This window comes from Equus quagga, chromosome 20, assembly GCF_021613505.1.
Source record: "Equus quagga isolate Etosha38 chromosome 20, UCLA_HA_Equagga_1.0, whole genome shotgun sequence".
NCBI classification, from domain to species: Eukaryota; Metazoa; Chordata; class Mammalia; order Perissodactyla; family Equidae; genus Equus; species Equus quagga.
In genome coordinates, this window is record NC_060286.1 from 21,567,972 (window position 1) to 21,578,057 (window position 10,086).

Here is a 10,086-nt window from a genome sequence, read left to right on the forward strand (position 1 = left end):
TGCCATGTTCACGGCTGGGATCCGAACTGGCGAACCTCAGGCCGCCAAAGCGCAATATGCAAACTCAACCGCTGCGCCGCTGGGCCGGGCCTATGACGTTCTTGAAAAGATAAAACTAAGGTGACAGAGAACAGATCAGGGGTTGCCAGGGATTGGGATGGGGGAAAGCTATGACTGCCACAAAGAAGTTTTTTGGGGTGATGGAATTGGTCTGTATCCTGATTGTGATGCTGGTTACGTGCAGCTATATATGTGTTAAAATGCATAGAGCTGTACACCAAAAAAGTCGCTTTTACTGTATGGCAATTAAAAAAACAAAATTTAGGGGCCAGCCCGGTCGCACAGCAGTTAAGTTTGCATATTCTGCTTCGGCGGCCCAGGGTTCGCTGGTTTGGATGCCGAATGTGGACCTACACACTGCTTGTCAAGCCATGCTGTGGCAGGCGTCCCACATATAAAGTAGAGGAAGATGGACGTGGATGTTAGCTCAGGGCCAGTCTTCCTCAGCAAAAAGAGGAGGATTGATAGCAGATGTTAGCTCAGGGCTAATCTTCCTCAAAATAAATAAATAAATAAATAAGTAAAATTTACGAAATGCCTGGTCTAGCTCTTATTACGCTGCTGTTGTTAGAGAGGTCTCCTTAGCCTCATTCAGCATCAGCAACGTTTACTCTACACTTGCTGTGATTCAGAGCACTCCTTGGGTTCCTAGAGCCAGAGAAGTGTTTCATAAAATGTGTATTTTTAAGAAGAGTAAGGGAATAGGAGATGTATTCATTTCTATTGCTGTGTAACAAATTATCACAAACTTACTGACTTAAAACAACACTGTTTGTTAGCTCACATTTTTGTAGGTTGGAAGGCTGGCACAGCGTGACTGGGTTCTCTGCTTAGGGTATCAGAAGGCTGAAATTACAGTGTTGGCCAGGCTGAATTCTCTTCAGGCTGACAGTCTGAGAAAAATCCATCTCCAAGCTCATTCTTTTTTATTTATTTATTTTTGCTGAGGAAGATTGGCCCTGAGCTAACATCTGTTGGCAGTCTTCCTCTATTTTCTGTATGTGAGCTGCTGTCACAGCATGGCCACTAATAGACAAATGGTGTAGGACCCCACCTGGGAACTGAACCCTGGCTGCTGAAGTGGAGCGTGCTGAACTTAACCACTAGGTCACTGGGCCTGGCCCGTCCAAGCTCATTCTTGTTGACAGAATTTAGTTCCTTGCAGTAGTAGGATTGAGGTTCCTGTTTTGTTGGATGCTGTCAGTGGGGCCACCCTCACCTCCTAAAGGCCATTCTCAGGTCCTTCCCACATGACTCCTGTAGGTATTTCACACCATGGATGTTTGCCTTCTCCCAGGCCAGCAGAAGCACGTCTCTCTGACTTTCTCTTCTGCCACCAGCCAAGAGAACTCTCTGCTTTTAAAGGGCTTGTTGATTAGGTCAGGCCCACCCAGAGAATCTCCTTATCTTCAACTCAGCCGTGCCATATAACATAACACAATCAGGGGACTGATATCTCAGCACGTTGACAGTCCCACGGATTATGCAGGGCAGGTACCCGGAGTTGGGGAGAGGGGAGGAGGAAATCTTGAGGGAGATCTTAGAATCCTGCCTGACACAGGATGTAAGCCAAAGGAAAAAAAGCTATTTTGGTAAATGCAGGATTATTGATGACATTGTGTAGTGTAACAAGCACGGTCTGGGAGTGTAAAGATATAAATTTGAGCTGGGCTTCCCAACAAGCTATGTTATCATAGTAAGGCACTTAACTTCTTTGGGCCCCAATTTTATTAATTTTAGAATGCTGATCATGTTACCTGCTTTATGTGTATGTATCTTAGAGTGATTGTGAGACTTACTTGAGGTAATGCAGGTGAATATATTTTATTCAACTCTAAGGTACTGTGTAAATATATTGGTTATTAGAGTTAACATTTTGGTTGACAGTGATCTGCTTTCACCTCTGCTTCAGGAAAGTATTATTTCTAAAAAGGGAATAAAAGAGGAGCAAATTAGAGAAGGTCCCAGAAGCCAAGATCAAGGAGCTTAGATTTAATTCACCAGGTGAATGGGAACTGAAGGAGGATTTAAATAGGGGGCCTGGGTCAAAAACTGGCAAGAAAGATGATTCTTAAGGCAGAATGGGTTTCTATGGTGATGAGAGAGAAAGGAGGCCGCCGAGGGCAAGGTTAAAATAATTAACATGGGAAATCAGTAAGATATAGACCAAGACCTGGGGTGAAAGAAAGGGATGGAGAAGAGTCTTTACAATCCTCTCATTTTTCAGAGAGGCATATGCATGTGAAGCATTTCTACCAGTCATGGTCCCTTGCTGTCCTTGGGGTGTATAGAGAATAGCAAGTGACTTTAATAGCAGTCTTAGCAAAACTTAATTAAGAAGGCAAATCTACTGCAAAAGTAATATGCTATTATACCCCAAGGCCAAGTACTTTATTCAGTTTCGTGGGGGAGGGGGTTTGTGTTCAGCTGTGCTGGATCTTCCTTGCAGCATCTATCCCTCATTATCACAGGCAATTAGCAGCTGCCTGCTCATAGCAGAGAGCCCAGTGCGGGCCAGAAGTGATGCTGCTACAGGTTGCAAGGAACAATGGACTCACTCCACTCGTGGTATTCCAGATGGAGGGTGGGATTCATCCTCAGAGAACCTAGGGCCTAACGTGATTCCTAACCTGCGGTGGCTCCAGAGCCACAAGTGACATAACTTGTGAGGTGGTGGGGTGGAGCTGTTGAACACACATTCTGGAGTCAGCTTTCCTGGGTTCCCATGCCAAGCTCCTTTATTTACTAGCTGTGCATCCTGGGCAAGTCACTTACCTTCTCTGTCTCCGTTTTCTTACTGGCCAAAAAAATGAGGAAAGTAAATATAACCTATTTTCATAAAGTTTTCGGGATGAGTAAATGAGTTAACCATGTAAAGAGCTTAGAACTCTGTCCAGCATAGAGTGAGCACTCAAAAAATAGTATTTTTTCTGGCCTTAATGACATTTATTAAGCTTGAACTTCAGATTTTGCACCTGTAAAGTGAGGCAATTGAACTCAATTTTATTTCTAGGGTAGCTTCCGATTAATATTCTATTCTTCTATATGATGAATGTTTTTATTTACTGCAATGCCAGTATTTTATGCTCTGATGCTGTTATACTTTAGTTATCGCTGCTTTATTTATATTCATTCTCTGGTGAAAAGTAACATTACCTCACCTCACTTTCATATGCCTTCCCAATCTTTAAAATTTTTTTTTCTTAAAGATTGGCCCTGAGCTAACATCTGTTGTCAATGTTCCTCTTTTCTTCTTCTTCTTCTTCTTCTCCCCAACCTGCCCCTCAAGTAAATAGTTGTATATTCTAGTTGCAGGTCCTTCTGGTTCTGCTATGTGGGACGCCACCACAGCATGGCTTGATGAGTGGTGCTATGTCTGCACCCAGGATCCGAACTGGCAAAACCCTGGGCCCCAGAAGTGGAGTGCACGAACTTAACCACTCGGCCACAGGGCTGGCCCCTAAAAATTTTTTTAAATCAAAGCATTAGTTTGTATTATAGTTAAAAAGGCGAGACTTATGCGTTATTTAGTACCTGGAAAAGAAAAAGTGTACCTTTATAATGGCGAGATCTGGCCATCATAACTTTAGCATCACTAACAGATGGACAGTCTGACATTAGGTGCTTCCCCAATTGACTGATCAAGTGAGACCTAACTTCCAGTTCATAAAAAATTCAGGAGATAGAGGAACAAGTTAAACAGCATGAGGAAACGACCAGAAAAGCCCAGAATGTGAGACATTCTACAGGACAGCTGGCCTAGACGCCTCAAAATGTCAATGTTATAAAGAAAAAAAGTTATAGAATGGATGAAAAGAGACTAAAGAGACTTACCAAATGCAATGAGTAAAAGCCTCATTGGATTCTGGTTCAGTTGGGGAAAACTATAAAAGATATTCTTGGGACATTTGGACAAATTTGAATACAGACTCATAGTAGACTACATGATGGAATTTTTGCTAATTTTCTTAGCAGTATTAATGATATTGTGGTTAAGTAGGAGAATCTCCTTATTCTTAGGAGATGCATGCCAAAGGATTTGGGGATGAAATGTGTGCAACTTGCTTTCAAACAATTCAACTCAACAACAGCAAAAAGTGTGTGTGTGTGTGTGTGTGCGCGTATGTGTTTACAGTGAAGGAGGTAGAGAGGGAAAGGGAGGGAGAGAGAGAAAAACAAATATAACAAGATGTTAACAATTGGTGTCTAGTGAACCCAGATGGAGGGCTGTATAGGTGTTTATTGAACTATTATTTCAACTTTTCTATACATGTATGAAAATTTATGTAATAAAAATTACGTAAGAAGAGCAAAGTTAGAAGACTAACATTTCCCAACTTCAAAACTTACTACAAAGCTATAGTAATCCGGACAGTGTAGTACTGGCATAGGGATAGACATGTAGATCAATGGAATAAAATGGAGAGTCCAGAAATAAACCTACATGTCTGTGGTCAACTGATTTTGGACAAAGGCGCTGCTATGGTATGAATGTGTCTCCCCCAAATTCATATGTTGAAACCTGACCCCCAGTGTGATGGTATCAGGAGAGGGGGACCTTTGGGAGGTGATTAGGTCATGAGGAAGAAGCCCTAATAAATGGGATTAGTGCCCTTATAAAAGGGACTCTAGAGAGCTCTCTTGTCCCTTCCACCATGTGAGGACACAGCAAGAAGGCACCATCTATGAGCCAAAGGTGGACCCTCACTGGACACCAAATCTGCAGGTGCCTTGATCTTGGACTTCTTGGCCTCCAAAGCTGTGAGAAATAAATTTCTGTTGTTTATAAACTACCTAATTTATGCTATTTTGTTGTAGCACCCTGAATGGACTAAGACAGGTGCCAAGACCACTCAATGGGGAAAGAATAATCCTTTCAAGAAGTGGTGCTGGGAAACAATATCCACTTGCAAAAGAATGAAGTTAGATCCTTACTCTACACCATATATAAAATTAACTAAAAATAGATTAAAGACTAAAATATAAGAGTTAAACTATAAAACTCTTAGAAGAAAACATAGGGGTAAATCTTCATGATCTTGGATTTGGCAAGGGATTCTTAGATATGACACCAAAAGCATGATCCGTTAACCAAAGAAAAAATAGATAAATTGGACTTCACAAAAATTAAAAACTTTTATGCTTCAAAGGACAGTATCAAGAAAATGAAAAGACAATCCACAGAATGGGAGACAATATTTGCAAATCATATATCTTATAAGAAACTTGTAGCCAGAATATATAAAGAACTCTTACAAATCAACAACAAAAAGGTAAATAATCCATTAAAAGAATGGGCAAAGGATTTGACTAGATGTTTCTTCAAAGAAGATATACAATTGGCCAATAATCACACATGAAAAGTTGCTTAACATCATTAGCAATTCAGGAAATGAAAATCAAAATTGTGATGTGATACCAATTCATATTTACTAGGGTGACTAAAATAAAAATTAAGATGACAATAACAAGTATTGATAAGGATGTGGAGAAATTGGAACCCTCATGTATTGCTGGTGGGATTGTAAAATGGTGTAGCCACTTTGGAAAACAGTTTGGCAGCTCCTCAAAAATTAAACATAGCATGACTATATGAGCCAGCAATTCCACACCTAGGTATAAACCTAAGAGAATTGAAAACATATTCCACATAAAAACTTGTACACAAATGTTCGGAGCAGCCTTATTCATAATAACCCAAAAGTAGAAACAACCCAGATGTCCATCACTTGATCAATAGATAAACAAAAATGTGATATATGCATATAAGGGAATATTATTTGGCAATAAAAAGGAGTGTAGTACTTTTATATGCTAAAATATGAATGACCCTTGTATGAGTTTGGGCAACTTTTAAAGTTGGAGGGAGCAGTCCACAAGAGATTATTTTCACTTCTAACACCAATTGCAAGTTTGGGAGTTCCTAAAGCTACTCTTAGGTTTGATAATTCATTAGAAGGACACACAGAACTCCTGAAAGGTATTATACTCGTGATTTATTACAGGAAAAGGATATAGATTAAAATCAGCCAAAGGAAGAAGTGCACAGGGCAGAGTCCAGGAGGATTAGAAACGTAGAGCATCCAGTTGTCCTCTCTCTGTGTAGCCAGGACAGCATCACTCTCCCAGCATCGATGTGTGACAATTCGCAAGGAGTACCGCCAGCCATGGAAGTTCACCTGAGCTGCAGTGTCCAGGGTTTTCACTGGGCCTCCACCACGTGGGCATGACTGATTGCCCATGTGGCTGACCTCAGTCTCCAGCCCCTGCAGACATCCGCTAACTGCGTGACGTGAAGCCCCCACACTAAATCTCATTGCTGGCCTTTCTGGCCAGCCCCCACCCTGAAGCATATTTTCAACCATCTGGTGACCCAAGTCTCCGAGGCAGACAGACACTCCTATTAGACATGACATTTCAAGAGCTTAGAGATTACCTCCCAGAAGCTGAGGCCAAAGGCCAGATCTCTGTTTGGGCAAGGTTAAATTCTTTGCTACAGAAACCTTGAAAACATTATGCTAAGTGAAAGAAGCTAGTCACAAAGGGCCAGATGTTGTATAATTCCATTTATATAAAATTTCCAGTATAGAAAAATCCACAGAGACAAAAAGTAGATTAATATGTACGCGGGGCTAGGTTGGGTGGGGATGGGGGATGGGAAAGATGAGTGACTGCTAATGGGTACCGAATTTCTTTTTGGACTGTTGAAAAATTATATAGTGCTGATGGTGGCACAACTCTGTGAATATACTAAAAAGCACTGATCTGTACACTTCAAAAAGGTGACTTTTATGGAATGTGAAATATATCTCAATAACACAGTGAAAGCAAATTCAAGTAAAGTGCAAAATTAATAAAATGAATAAATAAGTGAATAAAAAGTATGGTGTAATATCCCTTCATTTACTTGTTTTCCAAATGAAATTTAGAATTATTTTGTTGAATTCTTTTAAAGAAGCCTGTAAGGAATATCGATTGCCACTGAGTTGGCCATAAATTAACTTAGAGAGAGCTCATATCTTTCCAATTTAATGTCTCAGGAATACTGTATAGGTTTCGCCTTATTAAAATCTTCTTTTATATCTGCTAATAACATTTTGAAGTCTTCTTTACATAGATTGCACACATCTCTCAGGATATTGATTCTTAGGTATGTCATTTCTTTGTTATCATGAACACAATCTTTGTTTTTATATGATTACTGAATATACAGTAGTCCCCCCATATCCGCAGTTCCGCTTTCCATGGTTTCAGTTACCTGTGGTCAACCTTGGTCCAGAAGCTGATGATCCTTCTCCTGACATGTTGTCGGAAGGTCGATAGTAGCCTAATGCTATGTCAGTCATAATGCCTATGTCATGCACCTCACTTCATCTCATCACGTGGGCATTGTGTCATCTCACATCATCACAAGAAGAAGGATGAATACAGTACAACAAGACATTTTGAGAGAGATCACACTCAAATAACTTTAATTACAGTATATTGTTATAATTGTTCTATTTTATTATTAGTTGTTATTAATGTCTTACTGTGCCTAATTTATAAATTAAACTTTATCATAGATATGTATGTGTACAGGAAAAAACATACTATATATAGAGTTCGGTGCTATCCGCGGTTTCAGGCATCCACTGGGAATCTTGGAACGAATCTCCTGCAGATAAAGGAGGACTATTATAACAATTTTTATTAAATGAGCCAAAAATGTTCTGAAATGTGTCGCTTTATGAGTAGAATCAATATTTTGACTGTAGATGTCTTGAATTTAGGGTCAGCTTGTTTTTGGGGAGAGGTGCGCCTGTGTCTTCTTCCCGGGCCAGCGCAGCTCTTCGGATTGACACCTGGGAAAGCCGCTTTGCTGTCAGCTTCTTCCCTCCTCGAGTCCTGAGACTTCCTGTTTAAAAGCGCTGCAAGACCTGCTGACCCCAATTCTTTCCAGATTTAATTATTCTTTTTGAAAGTTGGCTCTAACCTTAAGGGGATTTGAAACACGAGGCTGCAGTGGGGACGAAGCTGTAGACCCAAGATAACTATTCCTTTTTCTATCGAACAGCCTGGGAAGGGAACAGTTTGCCCCTTGCCCTGAGCACTGTCATTTGTTTTGATCATTTTCATTCCTATCAAGCGTGCTGCCGCCTCAGAAGGCAGCCATCTGATATTTGAAGTGACTCCTTACCTTATTTCCTCATCATTTGTCTAGTAACAAGATAATCCACCAGAAGATGCCTGTTTGTGCATTGAGGAGTTGCAGCGGTGTGTGGCTGCTCTAAGGGGAAAATACTGGGACAATAAGAATAGTTATTGTTTGTTGGTGAGCTCCTCTGTGCCAATCTATCTCATTTAACCCTTACAACAGCCTATGAGTAATTAACTCTTATTATCCCCATTTTACAGATTGGAAAATGGAGGCTTAGAGATGTTTTGTGAATTGCCCAAGACTACAAATGGAAAGTGACTAATCTGGACAGTGACTTAACCCTAAAGAATATCGTCTCACCCACTATTCTGTACTGGCTCCAAGTGGACGATTCTCTCTCTCTAAGAAATCTGGAGTCAGACCTAACTTTGAGTCCTGCCTTCCTTGCTTCCTGGCTCTGTGACCTTCAGCAAGTTTCCCTACCTCATAAGGCTGTGAGGATGACGTGAGATAATGAATGCAAAGAGCTTAAGGGCTTGGCTCACAGTATTAAAGGAATATCAGGTGGTTTTCTTCAGAAATGTATCAAAAATATCTCAAGTGCTCTGTCCATACCAGACCTTTGCTAATTCTGGGGACTCAGAGGTAAATACTGCACAACCCACGTCCTGAAGACCAGGAGGCTGGTAGATCTGGGGCTTGTGGGCTGAAACTGGCCTTCAGAAGTGTTCTGTTTGTCCACACATGCTTTAAAACTTGTGAGTTAGTTGCAGACATTTAAAAATTGGGAGATTTTAATAAAAGTCTGGATTTCCAGCTTCTTTTGAAAACCAGGAGAGCTGGCAGTATTGGGCCTACGTTCTCGCACGACAGCAAGCATCTAGAATGCAGTTTGCCAATGTGGGAATGTGGGCCACAGTCCCCACCACTCCCTGTTGCATCTGAGGGGGTCAGTGGCCATTCGTTGTTGCTGTTGCACTGTTTTCCTTATGATAGAGAGAAGTGAAATGGTTCACGTATGTATGGTGCTCTCAAAAGAAAATAAAAGATAGATCAAGGGAACTGAGTGATTGAAGAAGAATGAACAAAGTGTTTGTTTTTGTTTAAAAGCCAGGATTATTATCTGAGAACTTTTTCTTTCAGTTGAGGGCTTCCATCCAGCAAGGGAACTAACAGGCCTAGCTGTGACTGATGGAAAGGCCAACTGAAAGTGAAGGACTTGAGCCTATCCTCATTCACAGGTGGGAGCCTATTTCTACCAGGGGTCTGAGAGACCTGGCAGAGGCTGGGTGAAAGATGACGATGGAACAGACTTCCCTTGTGGAGTTCAAGGTCAAGTTCAACCTACAGTCAAGAACTCTGCTCTAAATCATATTAAGATACCACTCCATACCACTAACATGGCTGTAATAAAAAAGACAGACAATAACAAATACTGGTGAAGATGTAGAAAAATTGGAACACTCATACATTGTCGGTGGAAATGTAAAATGGTGTAGTCACTTTGGAAAATAGTTTGGCAGTTCCTCTAAATATTAAACATAGAGTTACCATATGACCCAGAAATTCCACTCCTAGGTATATACCCAAGAGAAATGAAAACATACATTCACACAGAAGCTTGTATACAATGTTCATAGCAGCATCATTCATAGTAGGCAAAATGTAGAAGCAACCCCATCAAGTGATAAATAGATAAACAAAATGTGGTACATCCATACAGTAGAATATTATTTGGCAGTAAGAAGAAATGAAGCACCAATATATGTATCAAGATGTATGAAGCTTGAAATATGCTAAGTGAAAGAAGCCAGTCAGAAAAGACCAGATATTATGATTCCATTTATGTGTAGTGTCCAGAATAGGCATATCTATACAGAATGTAG